Here is a 19,076-nt window from a genome sequence, read left to right as displayed (position 1 = left end):
ATCTCTCTCTATGTCAGCTTCTATGCGTTCCTGTTCTCTGGTTTCAATTCCATCAATGGCCTCTTGCATTCTATCCATTCTGCTTATAAACCCTTCCAGAGTTTGTTTCACTTCTGTAATCTCCCTCCGGACTTCATCCCTTAGGTCTTGCATATTTCTCTGCAGCTCTGTCAGCATGTTTATGATTTTTATTTTGAATTCTTTTTCAGGGTGACTGGTTAGGTCTATCTCCTTCTCAGGTGTTGTCTCTGTGATTTTTGTCTGTCTCAGATTTTGCCTTTTCATGACGATAGAGATAGTTTGCGGAGCTGGGGCGAGTGACGGCTGGGAGAACGTCCCTTCTTGTTGGTTTGTGGCCCTCCTCTCCTGGGAGAACAGCGGCCTCTAGCGGCATGTGCTGGGCAGCTATGCACAGACGGGGCCTCTGATTCTTGCCCGGCTGCTATGGAGTTTAGCTCCACAGTTGCTGTGGGCGTGGCCTGCCTCAGGCTGCTGCTCCAATATGGCGGAGCCGTGTCGGAGAGGAAACGGCCGGGAGGCTGTTTATCTCCGTGAGAGGCCTCCGAGCCGCCCTGCTGCACAGGGCGTTTGGGTGCCCTGAGTTGCCCCATATTCCCTGCTGCTAGGCTAAGTGTACCAGGGCACTCCCATCCAGCTGTGGGGTCCCTGTCCTTTTAAGACTTTCAAAAAGCACTCGCTTTTCTTTGTCCCCGGGGTACTGGCTGCAGGAACCCGCTCACAGGTCTTACTGTCCTGTTTCCCTAGTTTCCAGCCCTCCACGCATGCACCGTGTCTGCACTCTGGTCCGGATGGCTGGGGCTGGGTGTTCAGCAGTCCTGGGCTCCGTCTCCCTCCTGCTCTGCCTATTCTTCTCCCGCCGGGAGCTGGGGGGAGGGGCGCTCGGCTCCCGCCGGGCCGGGGCTTGTATCTTACCCCTTTACGAGGCGTTGGGTTCTCACAGGTGTGGATGTGGTCTGGCTGTTGTCCTGTGTCTTCTGGTCTCTCTTTTAGGGAGAGTTGTATTTGTTGTATTTTCAAAAATATATGTGGTTTTGGGAGGAGATTTCTGATGCTCTACTCATGCTGCCATCTTGGCTCCGCCTCCTATATTCCTTTCTTAAGCTGTGCAAAACTCTTGGTTGTTGCTTGGCAAGAAAATAACAAAATTTCATTCATTCCTGCAATGACAAATACTTGTTTTACTAATGTCAGCTTTATTCCCTGCAGTTCTGTTATTGTGACTTTCAGGGCATGATAGGTAACTCGTCTTTTTTGGAGGGATATGATGCATTTTTGTCTCCATGTGGAATCATAGCACAAGCCTTTTAAAACATTTTCACTGGCAATTGCAAGACATACCTGTGCCAGCAGTGCTCCATTGGTGTGACAGTGGTGTGAACAGTGACCACAACTTCGTGTGCCCTCAGAATGGCCGCTGCCACAGCTGTCCCTGGCTGAAGGCGACCGAGAGACATGACCCGATTTCCAAGAAGATAAAACAGACATGCTAGAATCAAACAACTTGGAAACAGCAATGATCTGCTCCATTGTTCATCTATGTGTTTATTAAGGGGCTATGTAATTAGCATGGGCCTGCAGATGAGCACTTAATGAGGACAGACAGACAAGATGAGCAGAATTAGACGTAAGATGGTGACAAGTGCTGTGGACCTAAACATATAGAGGAGGAGGATGGGAGCAGGAGGGTAGTTCGTTGTAAATTGGGTGTCTGCAATGACCTTTTATGTTTACTGTAGCAGTTGTGCCCCACAGGGAGTCTGCATCCTCAAAGGCAGCTACTGTCAGTCTCAGCACAACTTGAATGGGGTCTGTCTAAATCTTTGATCTCTCTTACACTCATGCACTTCAAATTAATAACTAGTTTCGGCTTCTTAATAACAAAATTACTTGTTTTCTATTTGCGCCAAAGCAGATACTCAGAGATTCATTTTTCAGTATGTGAAGGTACACATATTTATAACTACTCACATTATCTACTCCCTACCCCTCAGCCTGACCCAGGTGACCTGTGAGCCTGGAAATGGCTCAAAGTTCTTAAAATGAGCACACTGAAGTAATTTTTTAATTAGACTTTTTTTGAATAGTTGAAAAGTCAAGATGACATAAATCTCGTGCTCCCACCCTTGTCCCCATGCCCATGTCCCCCAACCCTCTATAGGTAACCATTTTTATTTATTTTTTGTTTTTTCTTTCAGGATTTCTTAATGCAAATACAAGCAAATTAAAACATGGTCTTAAATCCCTGACTGACCAAAAGGCGACACACCAGCTACACTGTTGTGCTCCTTGTTTTCACTTAATATATCCTGGCGCTCACCCACATCCAATGGAGAGATCACCCCCAGTCTTTCTTTACGGTATGTTGTAGGGCGATGTGCACTTGTTTCCAATCTTGGAGGTACAGTGAGGCTTTAGTGAATATCCTCGTAACTGTGTCATCTGATTCATCACAGCAGTGTCTGTAGGGTGGCTTCGTGTCCACTGTCCGAAGATAACTGCTGCAGCCATCTGGGTAGTTGCTGACATTTCCCCTTCTTCGGAGTTATGCCCTGGGTCCTCACACCAGCCGTGTATGGAGGGTTCCTCCTTCCCACACCCTTACCAACTGTGTGAGTCTCTTGTGTTTAAGGGCCATAAACTCTCAGTTCATGCCCTGTGTCCATTTTCCTATTGGTTTTTTAAAATCTTTTTCTTAGACTCCAGGAACTCTCTATGTATTATGGAAATTAACCTCTGGTTATGAACCATAGTCATTTTTTTTTGAATTGGTCTTTGCATTAAAAAAAAGCCATAAACAAAACATTTTTATGCAGTTGAATTTATGAGTTTTTTCTTGTACCAGTTCTGGATTTTAAATTATTTTTAGAAAGACTTCCCCCATTTTTAGTTACGTGGTTTCATTTTTGGTCCAAGTGGAGTTTATCCTGATGTATATAGTGTGAGGTTTGAATTTGTGTATGGCCAGCATTTATTAAGAAGTTCATTTTTATCACATTTGATATGATGCCTTTAACTCATAGTAAATATTCTATTGCTTTTGAGTGTATTTCTTAACTTCCTACTTTTTTCTGTTGTCTTGTCTGTCCATACATGGACAGACCCACATCATCTTCCTTCCCTTTATTTGTAATGGGTTTTACTTTTAATACAACTCGTTTCTCTTCATGGCTTTTTATTTCCTAGACCTAGTCTTACTTGTTTATTTTTTCATGTGAATTTCATTTTTTTCCAGCCTCATTGAGATATAATTGACATAAAACATTGTATAAATTTAAGGTATACTTTGTGTTGATTGGATCCATTTATATATTGCAAAATGATTACCACCATTACATTAGCCAACACCTCCGTCCAGTCACATAATTACCATTTCTTTTTTGTGGTAAGGACATTTAAGATCTACTCTTTCATCAACTTTCAAGTATATTAGACAGTATTATTAGCTATATCATAACTTCAGAATCAGCTTCTGTGATTCCAGAAAAATGATCTGTGTGTACGTTAATTTGGTCGTAATATATTTTAAAAATTAACTATGGAAGAATTGGCATCTTGATGTTGAGTCTAAGAACGTGTTACATCTTTGTGTTCAAGTTTACTTTTGTGGCTTCAAAAAATGTTTAAATTTGTTTACGTGGTTTTCCTGTTAAGCTTGCTCCTGAGTTCATTATTTTATTTGTCTAACTCGGGGATAGACAGATTACAGGCCCACTGTCTGTTTTTGAATGGCCCATGATGTAAAAATAGTTTTTACCTTTTTGATTGTTAAAAAAAATGTTTTAAAAAGTAAAACTTTGTGACACATGAAAAATTATTTGAAATCCAAGTTTCAGTGTCTGTAATAAAGTTTATTGCAACAGCCACACCCATTCCTTTATGTATTATCTATGGGCTCCTTTCTTGCTATGAAGGCTGAGTGGAGCAGTTGTGATGAAGACCGTATGGCTCACGAAGCCTAAAATGTTTGCTCTTTGGCCCATTACAGGAAGTGTCTGCTGACCTCTGCTCCGAGTGGTGGTGGTTTTAAGGCATGCTTATGTCCTCCGAGTTTGTCACTCATGACTCGCCTGGTACTACATTCAAGACAATTCAGAATTTAACTGACGTTGAGGGAAAATCAACAGAAAGACAGCCCGGAAGTTTCCAGTAATTGAAATTCCTAGAATTTATCCAGGGGAAAAAGAACCTGTAATACTATTGACACAAAAGATTTAAAATCTGTTTTTCTCTTCCAGGTCAAATTTGCTTTCTTCCATTGGAATCATTCCTTGTGAGAGGGGCAGAAGCTTCTTTGGAGAAAGAAGGGAAAGATTCAGACTGCCTAGCCACGTAATCTTACTGAGGAGAAATGACAACACAGAACTGCCACCCCACCACATTTTGTGTCGTCAGTTTGTGGCCTGTAGGTGGAGCCATCTGAGTTTTCATGAGCCACAGGCCTCGAGTCAGCATTACCTTACTGGGAGGACTGACTCTGTCTTCACTTTGTGTCAAGGTTTCACCCAGTCTGCTCTGCTCTTTGTGAAGGCTTGTGCATCGCTGACAGCTGGCTGTCCCTGTGTCCTCCCTGACGACATGTCGTCTTCTCCCACGTCAGCTCCTACTTCTCATTGAATGAGTTGGAATTGCAGGTCCCAACCTTGTTCGTATTAGTAGAATGTTAATGAAGATCTGGAACAGAGCAGATGTGTTAGTTTGGCCTAAATATGTCCATCTCTGTTTATGACAGCTCGTAAAGGTTTGTAACAAGACTTAATTCTACTAGAATTTGTTCCATGATCTTGAGATGACCCAATCTGGAAGAAATACCGTTTTTCTCTATTGAGTCTCCAAAAGCCCTAGGCAGGCTCCCTAGTGTTGTGGTTTATTGTCTCCCTGCAGACATGTCCTCCTCACACTGTTCCCCAGACTGGTGCCAATTTGTGTGATAGTTCTCACTAGGTTTTGAAGAAATGCAAAAACTAAAGACGATGTGGGGAATTTTTCATACCACCAAGTGGAAGTAATGTATAGACCAGATCATTATTCTGAGGATGTCTTTCCTCTTATTGCAGTGCTCACATCTCCCTCCTTTTATGGAATGATGGAGGGTAGTAGGTGAGAAATGGCATGTGTTTGTGTCTAATTGGTAAAACAAAACATTGGAAACGCTTGGTTTGGGCCCCTGGGCAGCCATTATCGTTTATGTTGCACTTGCCTGCTTCCTGTGTACAAGCTGAAAGGTGACTATGGGCAGCAATGTCATATATTGCTGGCCAGTGACATACAGGCAGACGTCCACAGGGGGCATCTTCTTGCCAGGAGAACTCCCTCACTTGCCCCAAACATTGCAGGTGAAACCTGCGTGTCATTCCAATGCTTCCTAATAAGTACTGTGAAAATGCTCTTATTTCAGCCATTGACTTGAAGTTGATGTTAACAAAATCTAAAAGATCCTTAAGTACATCTCACTCCCTGTTGTAGGAATGTCTGAAACAAATGGCAATCATCAAGCAGTTATAATCTTTATGGATTTATTTGAATTAAAAACTACCAAAATCTTTCTGACATTTCTTTGGGGAATTTCAGGAGGGACCAATTATTAATCCATGGCAACACAGATTTCTTTTTAAACTGACACCCAGAAGTGGCATTTCTCAGGTCACCCCACCTGTCCAGCCTCAGCATGTGAACAAATGGTCATTAGCATAGCCATTTTGGCATCTGTTATGCATCAGGTGATTTATTTTTTCTGATCCACACAAGCTGAAAGTAGGTACAGTTGTTATCTCTATTAAGAGAGATTAAAAAAAAAAGTGGCTCAGGGAGGTAAATCTCTCTTAATGACACACAGCTAATTTGGAAAGGGTTCTCTGATGTCAAAACCTCAGTTTTCCTTTTTGTCTCAACGCTATGTAAAGACATGTAAGATATTTTTACCTTCATGTTTAAACCCTTTTCCTATTTCCCTCTCTCCCTACTTCTTCCAAATTCATCAAACCGTCTTGCTTAGAATATCACTGACAGTGAAAATTTCCCTTTGAAGATGTCACTACCTAAGAAATTGATGGAGTGTGAATGACCCTCTTGATGAGAGTTTAATTCCCCTGCACTGTTTTCAACTACTCATATCAGCTTTAGAGATTCTGTTACAGAGGAAATTTTCTGAAGGCTGTAATTCACAGGAGTTTCAGATTTGTTCCATTTGTGCCTGTAGCTACACTTTCACTCAACCCTGATGAAAGATCTTATGCATATCTGAGTAAATACACTTTTGTGAAGTTCCTAGTCCCTGGAAGAAATTCAGCTTGTTAGTGTTTTTATTATCGTTACTAATGCTTTACCAGTATTTAGTTTTCCAACCAGAATTTAGTTTTCCAAGCCTGTGCCTGAAGGGTGTGTCAACACTGAGAGATGCAGGTTTTGAGATGAAAGAAGAGATGAAGAATAAAGTCTGAGCGTTTTGCACCGTCTTCCCTAGGTCTCCCTCAATTTTCCAGCCACTTCCTGGGGAGCAGAAGCATGGCCTCATGCTGCCCTCTTGTGGCTCTGTGTTTACTTGCAAGGTGGTGGAGGTGGTTTTCTTTAAAAATAAAAATAAAAAGAGAAGGAAAAAAGGTCCCACATATGTTTTTAGTCAGCAACAAGTTTTGAGATGTGACAGTCCTGTCAAAACAGAACAGCTCAACAAACCTCAAAGTAACCACAACAGAAGATACGTAGACACATTTGGAACCTTGTCGACAGAGCCTTGTGGTGAAATGTGCCAAGAACATTTTGAAGGACAAGGGAAGTGCGGTGTGTGATGCTTGAGTGTGAGAATCAGGACAGGGACCGAAGGGAAAGGCAGCCGAGACATCGAGGCAGAACGTCAACGAAAAGGCAGGACAGAGCTTCAGTTTTCCACGTTTGGTGCTGGAAGCTGAATTTGCTGCCCATTTTTTGAGAAGGCACGTTCGGCCACGCCCTCATTTATTCAGCCAGCCAGGCACAAACAGGACGGTGTCTCAGTCCTCACGGAGCTTACATTTCAGAGGAGAAGACAGAAGGTAAATAGAGAGAAATATGCCACACAAGATAGTTTCAGGAAAATTCTTGTGTAGAAAATAAAGCTGCATGAGATGGAAATAGATGGAAATTGAGAGCAATGAATGCAGGAAAGGGGAAGAGACAAGGTCTCAATGAAAGAGGTGGTTAAAATTCATCTGGATGCATTTTGGAGATGGACCTAATTTGTTGACAGATTGAGGACTGTGAGAGAAAAGTAAGCAGAGGTGCCCCAAGCCCTTGCTGTATATTGAGTTGGGGACTGCAAATGGGGCCACTTTTGCAGTTAGGTCTTGAAAGGTCCAGTTTGCAGTGTGTCACGTTTTGCAGTGGATGGCTAAGTTTGATGTTGAGCTTCAGGTGGGATTTAAGGGATTAAGTGAGGTGCGTTCTCACTTTCTGACGTGGCTGCTGACTTGTTCCCTGTTGGGGGTTCTTGGCTGGAGCACAGTTCTAAAGCTGTGAGCACGAGAGGGGTCAAGGTTTCAGGAGAATAGATTCAAACTTGAAGAATGGGGGATGTTGGCTTGGAAGTTTGCTGAGCAAACAGAGAGGAAGGGGCCTGCCAGCTTAGTTGGGGGCCCTGACCTGCTGGGGGTCTCTGGTCAGTACCTGCAAGAGAAGGGGAACCCGGGACACCATCTGAGTGACTGGATTTTGAACCCAGTGAGATAGAGAAAGCCCCAGAAATCATGGAGGAAATCTGGATGTGATAAGTAAGCAGTCTTCTCTCATGTGGTGTGGGTCACAAGCACAGAGTATGATTTCTATTCAGAAAGTAAGAAACAGATTTTATAGACTTGACTGTAAACCTGTATAATTCTTTGGCATTAAAAGTTTGCATTGCCCTGAGGGGCGTGTCGCCTCTCCCTCACCAGAGGCCCTGCTGAGGAGCCGCTGGGAACAGTGTAGACTGCACGGCAGTCATCCCCACACTTGGGTGGGGGTGCAAACAAGGGAATTTATCCACCAGCATCCGTGAAGAGCTGCTCCCGAGGGCGGTGAACTCCCTGGGCCCACAGGGTGGCCGAGCCTCAGGGAGAGAAATATGGGTACTGGGGAGAGGCTGGGGGTGCCCTTGTGGGGCAGTGTGGACTCTTGATGTACACCTGAAACTAATATAATGCTGCATGTCACATATCTCAATCAAAAAAATTTTTTCAAAACAGATTGTAAGAGCAAAGTTTTCAGTGTCCCAGAGGACTATTCAATGAGAAATACAAAAGCAGGAAGTGAATTAATTCAGTTACGCAAATTTTCCTTGTGACCAGGGGTCATTTTCCAATTCTACTACATAAAATATTAAGGGAATGGACTTAAAATTTAAAAATTAAGATAAAAATGCTTTATACTTAAAATCTTAAGAATTTCTGGAATTCAGAAAATATTTGTCTTCATCAAAATTTCTGAGCCTTGGCTGTATGTTAGTGGTCAAGGAAATGTGTTTGCCCCTCTGCAAAGGTTGCAGTCCAGTTCTGGCTATTGATTGTTCCTTTGATGAATTATCTGTGTGGTGTAGTAGTATTATTTGTCCCATATTTCATGATTTCAAGACTAGATGAGAGAAGCCATAGCATAGGTTTATATGTTTTGATTTAAGGACCCCCTTAATCTGTGCCTGAATGGACTTTTTAATGGGATGTTAATCAAGTAAGTGTGATTCCTGCGCTATCAGGTGTATGGTGAGTGGCTTAGAAACCCTTCCTTTTTCAGCTGCCGGGAATTTAGGTATTTTAATTAACAAGGCCCCAGTGCAATCATTTTGTCTTTCCAAGTGAAATCACGTTCCCTCTGGTAATGTTCCTGCTGCCTGGAATGCCCTTCGCCTTGCCCCTCTGGCCACTACCCCCTCTCCCTTTAAGACCCAAACGCCCCTGCTTCCTCCCTGGTGTCGGCAGGCTACTCTCTGGGCTTCCTGCCACAGCCACAGATGACGTGTGGGCTGCCAGGCAGAGTTGAATCCATGAAACTCAGTGACTGTGGAGCGGGGATAGCCAATTTCAGGGACTGAAGGCTGGATCATGTGTTGGGAAGGATTCTGAGGTTGCATCCAGGCTCCACAGAATAAAGTGCAGGCATGGTGTGGCCTCTGCTGGTGTGGTGGTTTGCAGTGGGTACCAGGGGCACCAAGCTCACTCTGGCTTATCTTAAGTTTTCAGATCCTCATTTTCCCTTTGCCTTACCTTTTATTCATTTTACATTCTCATTTTTTCCCCTTTTACCTATTTTTTACTTTTAATCCAAGAAGTCCATGTTTCTTTTGGTGCTTTTCTTTTTTTTAAACAAGTTGGGGTAGCAACCAATACATAGTCTTTTAGCATCTTTTACACTCTATTTCCCGTCCCATTGTGAAGGGCAAGGAGGGTTTACTCCCTGCCAGCGCATACCAGGCCTTCTCCAACGGCTGTTTCCAGTGTGTGAGGAAGCACCAGACCCTGTGGTGTGGAGGCAAACAACAGACCCTTGCTGTGACCTCCTGCACCCAGGGCCACTGGGGTCCATGCTGTTCTAGCATTAGCCTCAGCCCCAGCACGGCGGTGCTGCTGAGAAGCACCGTGTGCACCGGCCCTGTGCGTGCTGTTGGTGAGCTTCAAGGCCAGTACTTTGCTGTCTTCTCACTGACTAGGAAACCCGGAGGTGAGAGGGCTTGCCAGGCCCCCAGAGCCCCACATAAGACGCAGAGCCCGGCTTCAGCCCTTTGGCTGCAGTGCTGGGCACCCCCGCCGGCGCCTTGGCTCCCGAGCCGGCAGAGGGGGTCCCAGAAGTAACCTGTACCACCTGCTTGGGACTTGAGGCAGTGACGGATAATGACCGGTTGAAGAGCTTAATGGGAAGTACGTGGGGTGTTTACATCAACCCCTGCAGGGCCCTGAGCTTTGGGTCGGAGGAAGGAGACCTGGGGGCCCTGCTCCCTGACTGGGTTTGGCAGCACCGCTTGCTGGTTTTGGCTCTGGAGAGGGAACCTGTATTGCGGGAGGGTGACCCTGGGGCAGGCAAGCCCCCACCTCTGCTGTCGCGAAACAGTAGGCCTGCCCTGTGCTCTGCTTCCCCCAAGGGCTGCACGCTTGCCGGGGGCTCGCTGCGGGGCTCCCACAGAGGCCTCTCTGCAGATGCTCTGAAGGGTGCGTGGGCCGAGAGAGCACCTCTTGGAAGCACATTCACTGTTCACTGGCCTTGGTCTGGGTACTGACTAGGCGCTGGGGCCTGGGATGCCCCACAACGGCCACTCAGCCACCAGAGTTGGAATGGAGGCAGGGTCATGTGGAGGGACCCTCAATCACCCCAGCCTTCCAGTCTCCAGCTGAGGCCCCAGACCCTGGAGCAGAACCCCTACTGTGCCCAACAGGAATTCCTGACCCACGGAATCTATGAGTGTAAAAAAATTGTATTTTTGCTGCCATTTAGTTTGGGCAGGTGGTTTATTTGCCACACAGCCACAGTACCTCGAGTAGTTGCTATTACAAATAAGATAAGATATGCAATGTGCTTAATTGTCACATCCACCATCATAGTGGGAAGTTTTGACAAGGACACGTAGATTAAAATGTAGGTATGTAAGGGGCATTTGTAAAATTCTGTACTCAATTAGAGAAGACAGATCCTTATCAATTCTGAGGAAATAGTTATACAAATTGACCATTACCAAGCCATAAAGCAAGTCTCAACACATCTAAGATTCCTGATATCATAATTCATGTTGTCATACAGCAGTTATTGCTTGTGAGACAGACACCATTCCAGGCACCCCAAATACAGCAGTGAACCAAAGAGATCAAACTGTGAGCCTCAGGACATCTGCATTCGAGAGGGAGACAGACAATAAACAAAAAATTAGGCAAATACTTCATATATCGGGTGATGATAACTATGGAGACAAAAAATACGGCCAAGTAGAGCAGACAGGGATGGGGCTATCAATGTACATATACATAAGGTAGTGTGGGCAGGCCTCTCAGAGGCGGCATTGAGCAGAGATCGAAAGGAAGTGGAGCAGTAAGTTGTGCAGGTCCCAGGGGAAGAGCATCCCAGAAGGAGGGCACAGCAAGTGCGAAAGCTGTGAGGTGGGACCAGTGTGGCTCGAGAGGAGGGAAGAAGGTAAGGGATGCAGCACAAGCTCGATGGCTACCATGTAGTTAAGTTACAAATTAACGATTAAAAAAATATGCCCTCATGTGTTTGAAAAAGTGAAAGTATTTCTAAGTTACTCTGAGGTCAAACAAGAAATCACCATGGAAATTTAAGTGCTTAGCAAGAACTTGTCATTGTCCCCCAAATCAACATGACCTTTGTGTTTAACAGAAGTTTATTCAGTGTTTCACTGAGGACTCAGGCCTCAGAGCAGCCCATCAGTGTGTTCTGATAAATTGCTCTACAGCCCCTGTGGGAATGTCGTAAATACTTTTTCACAACAGGGAGTGGGTGCAGAGAAGAGGTTATGTCAATCAATACATCGGGGCAATGTTGTAAAAGGACAATATTCTGATGCCATCTATGTGTGTGAGAGGAAAAAACGGTTAGGATTGCTAATTATTCTTGTAAAGGATTCTACTAGGGACACAAGAAGCAGACTGACTTCTCTTCTTTTGAGCATTTCAGGCCGGTTTGTCTGTGGTAGGGGCGCGGGGCTGAGTCTCGGGACACAGGCAGGAAGGGCTGCAGGGCACCTTCACAGCAGCGGGGGAGCTGACCTGGCTAACCTGGGCCTCGGCAGCTTGCATAGCTCTTTGTCTACGGGACTGCCATGGGGAACCACACAATTTCATTTCATTTCACAGCATAACCCTGAGCAAGTCTGCTTATAAACTGAATGGCTGAGTGGGTACTGCAGTTGTAGGGAAAGGGGCTCCTGGCAGTCTGAGGGGCCAGGTCAAGGCTCCTGAGGCTAAACCCCTATAGGGCTGCTGGCTAAAACACAGGATGTCCAGTTTAATTTGAATTTCAGATGCATACGAGTAACTGTAGTACAAGTATGTTCCATGCACTACTTGGGATATACTTATGGCAAAAAACATGTGCAGTGGATCTGAAGTTTGAACTGAACCAGGCATCCTGCACATGTATACGTGTGTGTGATTTTAATCTGGCCATCCTAGCAGGACACTGGCACAGTGGAGGAAAACCCGGGGGTGGCCTGAGCTCCCTCTGGGTCTGTGGCGCGTGGGGCCGTGCCCCGGGCCCTCCTGATTGCGCCCAAGGAGGTGCACCTGCGCGGTGGGGCGAAGCGGCCTTCCCAGGAGCCTGAGGGGCTGGCCCGCCGCAGGCGCCTCGCTGGGACCGGGCGCCCCGTTCAGCCTCCCGGCCTCTCAGCCCGGCCGCGGCCGCTCCTGGCGCTCAAGAGCCCCGGAGCGTGGTGGCGCGGGCAGGGCAGGACTCTCGCCGAATTGCAACCACATCCACCCGCGTCAGGAATGCCACTTCATTCCGGAAAACAAGGGACAGCGCGGCCCGGAATCTTCCAGCGGAAAAACCACACGCCCGATCCGGTGTGGCCCCAGGTAAGTGGCATGGTGTCTCTGACGGGGTTTGCTCGGCTGTGCATGGAGTGAGGGTCCCATCGCACGGGCCCTGCCGGGTGGGGAGAGCCGCCGCGAGGTGGCGGGAGGGCTACGGTGCACTTGGCGTGGTGCTTCTCCGAGGCTGGAGCGTCCTTTTGCCCGGCGTGCGCTGCGATGCTGGTGGCCGTTCGGAGCCTCATGCGCCCTTCCGCCTCTGTTCCTGTTGGTACTCAAACCTTCTCGGGCCTCGTTTTCTCGCAGAGTACAAAGTACCTCCTCTCAGGCGGACAGTGCTGCTCGGGCCCTTGCTTACTACCCTCCCTCCTCGGGCGGCCCTGGCCTTGCTTCGGGCATGTGGAAGGCAGCTGGGGACGGGCCCCTCTGCTCGGAAACCCGCCTTCCGGGGGGCGTGCGGCCCCAGGGACAGGGCCTTTGGGATGATTTACCCGAGAAGTCACCTGAAGAGACTTCCAGAGAGTTCCATAGAGGCCTGGTGGGTAATCACTCTGGTGGCTACTACTAGTCTTTTCCGATTTAACCTCTGGGGATTTGAAGTTGCTCATGAGCCTTTGAACAAGGTCCTTACACAGCACAGTCACTCAGCCTTCTACCACATCCATGCAAATCCCATCCTGTTGCTTTTGCCTTTATTGTTCTATGGCTATTTTTCATCCTGTAAAGCTCTTCAATATCATATATAGGTAAATACAGTAGTTCCCAAACTTGGCTGTGCTTTAGACTTACTTGGGGGCATTTGTTTAAAAAAATGCACATTCTTGGTTTCTACCTTCAGCTTCAGATGGTGACAGGTCTGAGACTAAGTATTTCAACAAGCTGAACAGGGTGGGAGCATAATTCTGATGGGCAACCGAGTTTGGGAACCATTGGTCTAATACCACTTTTCTGTTTGTAATTTCTCCCTTTGCTTAAAATGGTGTAATTTACCCACAGGTCATAGACCAGCTGTTTTCAATGGGCGGCTATGTGGCATCTGCCTGGGCAGCGTCACCTGGGAATTCGTTAGACATGCAAATACCGAAGCTCCCGTGCGTACCTACCCAATCAGAAAGTCAGGCTGTCCCCACCCCGCCCATGTTTTAACAAGCCCTGCAGGTGGTGCTGATGGCCCTGCAGTTTGAAGTTTGAGAACCACTGCAGTAGACTGGTTTTTTCAAGGAGTCCTTTAATGCACCTGGAATTTCTTTTGTGGCATGTTTCTAGACTATTCATTTCCCCCAGTGGTTGGGAATTCATCCCTAATTATTTACTAAGTGATTCTTCCCATGCTCAAGCTTTGAAAGTATTTGAAAGCAGCCTGCATGCCAGGCTGGCCTAGGTATAGAAGCTTTAGAGACAATGCTCCTTCACTGTCTTGCAAACTCTAAAAATCTAGGGGCAGATAAGCCCCATATGTGGGTGCTAAAAGCTCCATGAGCTATGCACCAAAGAACACTGGCAACCCAGCTCCATGGGGGGAATAGAGATGGGAGAGAAGGTGCCTCCTTATGGAGAAATAGGGAAAGGCTTTGTGGCAGGGACTTTGGGATCCACCTGATATGGGGGAGGTACCCACAGGATTGGATCCTCTTCTTAGCAGACTGATACCCAGGGAAGAAAAACATGCCTCTCTTTCTCCCATCCTGCCCCCTCTCAAGATAGCAGGTGTCAACTCCTTGGAGTGTATCTCCTGTTCATACAAATATATTACAAACAGGTGCCCACCAACAGCATGTCTTGCACAGAACTCTACTGCTTTTCCTGTGCAACTGTTTACAGGGCCGTCCTTCCGGGTCCGTGGACGTGGTATATGCTCATTCTAGATGTGTATAATATTCTGTAGTGTGGACTGAATCGCTTAGGCAGCTGTTCTCTTGTTGATGGACTTGAGCGTAGTGTCAAATTGTTGGCCACTTATGATGAACAAGGGGTAATTTTGATAGAGATGATGGGGTCGGAGGGAGTCTAGCTATTTCACAGAACAGGGTAAAATGGAAAGCTGGGCCTCTTTCAACTTCAGCAGAAAACATTTTTAAATGTAAAGTGGGAGAAGATGCTGGTTTCGGGTTGGGAAATGCCAACAAGTTAAAGCTGTGGAGAGGAGGGAACTTGCTGGAATTTCTCCATCCGTCTGATTTCCAGCAGTGCTGGCGCCCCCTTCTCACCACGCCCCGATATTCAAATGATCAGGGATGTGACCTTGGGGCCCAGGCTAACATCCCACAGCGGCGGTCTGTCTCAGGCTTGGCAGGACCCAGCTCCTGCTCTCTGCCCCGAGCCTCTCTTTCCCTTCATGCTCTGCCTGGCTGGATTTCCAGGGAAATCACCTCCGCATATTTCCACAAATTTGCATCAGTCATCAAAAGGCATTTTGTAAGAAATGTTGGCAGTCCAAGGAGGCCCTGAGTGCTTCGGATCCGGTCTTCTTGGTAACAGGAAGCCCTTTCTGGCTCAGCATAAACACACTCTCCTCCCACTCCCACATCCCCTTCCCCTCAAGGTTCAGGTTTGCTTTGAAATCCACAGGGAAGGATTCAAGGTGTGGCCTCATTTTGGCAAAAGACTTAATTCCCATTATTTTAGCAGTGTGTACCCATTATCCTTCCCCTCCCAGTATAATTTAACGAAAGCCACGTCTGAGAGAGGATTATCCTTCATTCTTCTGGAGTAAACGGTGGTCTGGGTGTCCCCAAGGGCAACTGCCATTGTTTCATGGAGCAGGCGCTGGGGAGTGGGTGGTACAGATATTGGTGTTGCTGTTTGAATAATGACCACCAGAGGGAGCACTGTGCTTGAAAACTACGGGTTCCTCCTGCATTCTGGAAAAACGGGCCCTCCTTGCTACCAGCCCTGTATAATATTCGAGTTTTCACTTCCCTGCCACCCGTGGAGCAGCTAATGAGATAAAGCAAGAGGTTTCTTGCTGGGAATTTAAGAATTCAAGGAGAGACACGTCTCATAATGCAAATACAAAAGTTCTCTCAACAACTAATACCGCTGGTCAGCAGTGCCTGGGTGTGGACCAGGTTGGCTGTAACGGTTGGCATTTACAGCTCTAAGTGGGCAGTGCCTAGGGGCTTGTTTCTGGCCTTAATGAGTAAGTCAGAACCTGCCTCGGAGGCCCTGTTAATTGTTAAAAACTGACCTTAAGCACAGTTGTAAATAAGTGACAATAACATTTTGGTCCCTAGATCCTGCTTGATAATTATCTTCAATTGTCTCCTGCAGTCATAAAGAGACCTGTACTGTACCTGTTCTGGGTAAAATTACGGTTTTGGAAGCCCAGAGAAGAGTTGAAGATGGTAATGGTGCCTGACATAGCAGGGTTTCCTCTAGAAAGACTTATGTTCTCCACTTATCCTACGCCGGACGCTTGCCAGGGTGGGCCCTGGCCTCTGGGCTTCCTGGGTATCATCTCGATTAATCTTGACAAGAGCTTGGCCAGGTGGGGGCTTTTATCACATCCATTTTAAAAGTAAAGAACTGGTTTATAATAGTTAAATATTTACCTGGGGTCATATAGTGGCAGAGCTGGAATTGGAAGTCAAGTCTGGATGACTCCATTCATTCATGCATCAGACGTATGTGGTGTGCTCTTTGTTCCAGGCAGTGTGCTAGGTTATCGGGTAATAATAAGGACTAAAGGGCATGAGTTCCCTGTCCTCATAGAGCTTAAATGCTAAAGGATGGCAGACTCCAAGCAAACAGAAAGTATGAGATAGTTTTGGTATGCATTCGAAAGACAATATAGAGGGAACCTTAATAAGGGAAGAGGGTGGCTTTGAATGGGATGTTTGGTGAAGGCTTCATGAAAAGGGCACGGAGGTGTGAGACCTGGGTGATGAGAACTTCCCGTCCAGGGGGCGATCTGGGGAGGGGCATGCCTGGAGGAGGGCCCAGCCAGCACAGACCCCCGAGGTGGGACGGCTCAGCAGGGCGGGGAAAGGACAGGAGGCCAGTGAGACTGGAGCACAGCAAGCAAGGGTCACAGAAACAGGGGTGGGGTGGGCGTGACAGGCTGGGTCTGTGCTCCTCACCACAACTCTGTGGCTCCCCTGGAAGTCCCCCCCTTAGCGTCCAGCTCCCAGACATATGTGCTGCTGTCAGATGCAAGACAAGCCCGTGGCTGGGTTCCAGCTCATTTCATCACCCCCCCCCCTTTTTTTCCCCTCTCTTAAGCATTTAATGCATCCTTACTGGCTTCCCTGATTCCCATGGGAAGACCCAGCTGCCAATTCCCTCTTTATTCTAGTATCTCTCTGGGTTCCTCCATCTGCTTTGGATCAGGGCAGAAACTGCCACTTTCACCCCATGCCAAATCAAACCCTACATCTTTTTTAGCCTAACTGGCACTCAGACACCAAACCTCAGATCAAGGGCAAGCCAGGCCTCTGAGGCAACCAAAGAGGGTGGAAAAGAAAACTCAGCCGCCTTGAGTTGGAGGGGAAAATGCAGGGTGGTGCATGCCCGGGCGGTCATTGGGTTTGCCCTGAAATGGAGGGAAATGGATACAACTTCACTGACCATCGCTAGAAACTGGCTAACTAAATCTCTTGTGATGTCTTCATATAATGATATGCCGAACAGTCATTAAAATGAGCTGTAGCCACATGCAAGGACCTAAAATGGTCACCATGCATTGTTAAGAGAAAAAAGCAGACACAAAAAGAGACTGAGTGTTCTTGTTCTGCATTTGAAAGGTTGTAGCTCTTTGCATGTGAGCACAGATGCCTAGAAAAATGTTTTAAAGGGTCCATAGCAAAATATTAACCATTGCTATTTCTGGATGGTGAGATTCAGGTAATTTTAAACTTTCACTCTGTCATTTTAAGCCCTGTAGGGGTGGCCACTGTTCTAAGGATGGACCTTTCCAGGCCTCACATGACATTGCTTGCCAGGCCTTGTGCTGTCTGACCTCTCCCCACCTGGACAATGTGATCTCTCACAGCCTATGGGACACCTCTCCTTTGCTCTAACCAGCCTTGTGCCTGCCTGCCTCAGGGCCTTTGCACTAGCCTTTTCCTTTCTTCTTCCCTGGTGGCCCACCCCACCCACTTTACCTTTGCTGCTTCTCCTTTCCCCATCAGCTCTGTCTTCCGCTCCTTACAGAACCCTGCCCCCTGCCTCCCCTGGTCAGGCAGCCCTCCCCTGCACCAATATCCTGAATATCATCTCCAAGAAGGCGGGTATGGTATCATGTCTCTGCTGTGTGTCCCATGTGGCAGCTGCTCAGAGCTCTGTTGATGGAATGATGCAAATACCTTCCTGTACTGTCTGCATTTTATAGCTAGCATTTCTCCTTCCTTTGAGAGAAAAATGGTAAAAAAAAATTTCCTGACAAGATGTGACAGCAAGAATGTAAAATGATTCATAGCATGTTAAGTGACCTCTACTCTATCATCTTTGGATTCAGGACATCAAAGGTATTCTCATTTCGGGGAAAAAAGGAAAGCAAAGATAAGATATTTTCATCTCTCTTCCTTTCTTGGAAGCAGTGGTGTGGTTCCTTATGGGCTCTGGAAAATCCATCCCAGCTCGACACCAGCCTTGACCAGCTAGCTGTGTGACTTTGGGCAAGTGGCTATACCTCTCTGAGTCTCAAGTCACATGGAGAAAGTAATAATGCTTGCCTAGGGTTGTGAAGACTACAGTAATGCATGACAAGAGCATAGCACAGGGCTAGCGCATAGTAGGCATTCAGTAATGAACATTCACCCAGGCACCCACCTAGTTCCCCCTGGCTAACACAGAGCCCGAAGCTGATCACTTGGAAGCTTCAGGAATAGAGGAACATTGTTTTGTTCCCTGCCATGATATCAGTGCTAGGATGGGACCTAACATATTAAAGGTTCAGTAACTATGTCTTAAATAAATACGAAGAAGTTAATGAGTCTCATGAGATGCTTGTCAGCATTACTTTGTTCTCTTAGGCTGTAGAAGCTGGGAAAACCCCAGTGGTTTCTTTTTCTCTGTGTATTTTAAGCAGCAGTCTTCTGAGGTAAAAACCGGTGAGTAGAAATCGAAATTTTGGCCTTACAGTGTGAGGGGCAGTAGCGCCCAGTGTTAAGAGAGTATGACTTGCAGCAGGCTGGTTACCTGAAATGATGGGGTTCCCTCTGGCCCTTTGAGATGGGGCCTCATTTCACTGGAGCCCTTCTGCTTAGTCTGTTCTCCTGCTGCTCAGGCTGACGAGCCAGACTTTGGCCAGATCTTTGGCTGCTCAGCCAGTCACACTGGCTGTGGGCAGGCTTCAAAGATCACCCGTCTCTTTGGCTTAATGGATTAAATTAAAAAATCTGCACTGAGAGCCTCCCTTCTTGTTTTCCCATCTTTTGCCTCTACCTGTGCTTTTGTGGACTATTCCAAAGGGAATCTGTTATGGAAAACAGAGAGAATGGCACATAGGTGAAGTGTTCCAGCCAGAATTGAACTAAGATTCTAAACCTAGTATAAAGATGAACATAATCTTGATTCTATCCCTAAGTGCTTTCGTTAATAAATTCACAGAGTTTGCTTTCCTGGTACGGAAAAAGAGCA

The 19,076-nt window shown here is 46.6% G+C and overlaps 1 long non-coding RNA gene across 1 annotated transcript; it reads left to right on the top strand.

Annotated features, from left to right (window-relative positions):
* The first annotated feature begins 2,977 nt into the window (after positions 1 to 2,977).
* On the top strand, positions 2,978 to 4,859 carry LOC130684880 (uncharacterized). Its single transcript, XR_008999233.1, has 2 exons — positions 2,978 to 4,167; positions 4,257 to 4,859. It is a non-coding gene; the product is annotated as an uncharacterized LOC130684880 (long non-coding RNA).
* Positions 4,860 to 19,076: the final 14,217 nt, after the last annotated feature.

The sequence above is a fragment of the Manis pentadactyla genome, chromosome 1 (assembly GCF_030020395.1).
Source record: "Manis pentadactyla isolate mManPen7 chromosome 1, mManPen7.hap1, whole genome shotgun sequence".
Lineage (NCBI taxonomy): Eukaryota > Metazoa > Chordata > Mammalia > Pholidota > Manidae > Manis > Manis pentadactyla.
This window is presented reverse-complemented; position numbering and strand designations above follow the sequence as displayed.